At 42.6% G+C, this 1,490-nt stretch overlaps 1 protein-coding gene across 3 annotated transcripts in view; it reads left to right on the top strand.

Annotated features, from left to right (window-relative positions):
* The window catches only part of HPSE2 (heparanase 2 (inactive)), a 551,090-nt gene that overhangs the window by 112,885 nt on the left and 436,715 nt on the right, over positions 1-1,490 (top strand). The window lies entirely within an intron of this gene.

The following is a 1,490-nucleotide window of genomic DNA, read 5'->3' as shown; positions in this document are numbered from 1 at the left end:
CCTTCCCTATCCCACCCCTCTAGGTGGTCACAAACCAACGAGCTGATCTCCCTGTGCTATGCAGCTGCTTCCCACTAGCTATCTATTTTACGTTTTGTAGTGTATATATGACCATACCACTCACTTGATCACAGCTTACCCTTCCTCCTTCCCATATCCTCAAGTACATTCTCTAGCAGGTCTGCGTCCTTATTCCCATCTTACCTCTAGGTTTTTCATGATCATTTTTTTCCTTAGATTCCATATATATGTGTTAGCATACGGTATTTGTTTTTCCTTCTCACTGTTGTGGGGTCTCCCGTTGTGGAGCACAGGCTCCAGAAGTGCAGGCTCAGCGGCCATGGCTCACAGACCTATCCGCTCCACAGCATGTGGGATCTTCCCGGACCAGGACACAAACTGTGTCCCCTGCAAAGGCAGACGTACTCTCAACCACTGCGCCACCAGGGAAACCTCATGACTCTTTTTGAATTATGTTTTTTTCAGCATCTATGCCCAGTAGTGGGATTGCTGGGTCATATGGTAGTTCTATTTGTAGGTTTTTTTTGTTTGTTTGGTTGGGTTTTTTTTGCGGTATGTGGGCCTCTCACTGCTGTGGCCTCTCCTATTGCGGAGCACAGGCTCCGGATGCGCAGGCTCAGTGGCCATGGCCCACGGGCCCAGTCGCTCTGTGTCATGTGTGATCCTCCCGGACCGGGGCACGAACCCGTGTCCCCTGCATCGGCAGGCGGACTCCCAAACACTGCGCCACCAGGGAAGCTCTATTTGTAGGTTTTTAAGGCATTTCCATACTATTCTCCATAGCAGCTGTATCAATTTACATTCCCACCAACAGTGCAAAAGTGTTCCCTTTTCTCCACACCTGATACTTGATACAATTTCAATTTTCTTAAATTTACCAAGGCTTGATTTGTGACCCAAGATATGATCTATCCTGGAGAATGTTCTATGAGCACTTGAGAAAAATGTGTATTCTGTTGTTTTTGGATGGAATGTCCTATAAATATCAATTAAGTCCATCTTGTTTAATGTACCATTTAAAGCTTGTGTTTCCTTATTTATTCATTTTATTTCTTTTCTTCTCTGCAATCAGTCCTATGGCTAGGACATCCAAAACTATGTTGATTAACAGTGGCGAGAGCTGTTTGTATATGTTGGAGATTAATCCTTTGTCAGTTGCCTCATTTGCAAATATTTTCTCCCATTCTGAGGGTTTTCTTTTCATATTGTTTATGGTTTCCATTGCTGTGCAAAAGCTTTTACGTTTAATTGGGTCTCATTTGTTTATTTTTGTTTTTATTTTCATTACTCTAGGAGGTGGGTCAAAAAAGATCTGGCTGCAATTTACGTCAGAGACTCTTCTGCCTATGTTTTCCTCTAAGAGTTTTATAGTGTGTGGCCTTACTTTTAGGTCTTTAATCCATATCGAGTTTATTTTTGTGTCTGGTGTTAGGGAGTGTTCTAATTTCATTCTTTTTTTTTTTTTTTTT

This window comes from Neophocaena asiaeorientalis, unplaced genomic scaffold (assembly GCF_003031525.2).
Source record: "Neophocaena asiaeorientalis asiaeorientalis breed wild unplaced genomic scaffold, Neophocaena_asiaeorientalis_V1.1 scaffold240, whole genome shotgun sequence".
Classification (NCBI taxonomy): domain Eukaryota; kingdom Metazoa; phylum Chordata; class Mammalia; order Artiodactyla; family Phocoenidae; genus Neophocaena; species Neophocaena asiaeorientalis.
Note: the sequence above shows the minus strand (reverse complement) of the source record. Positions and strands in the feature narration are given on the sequence as shown.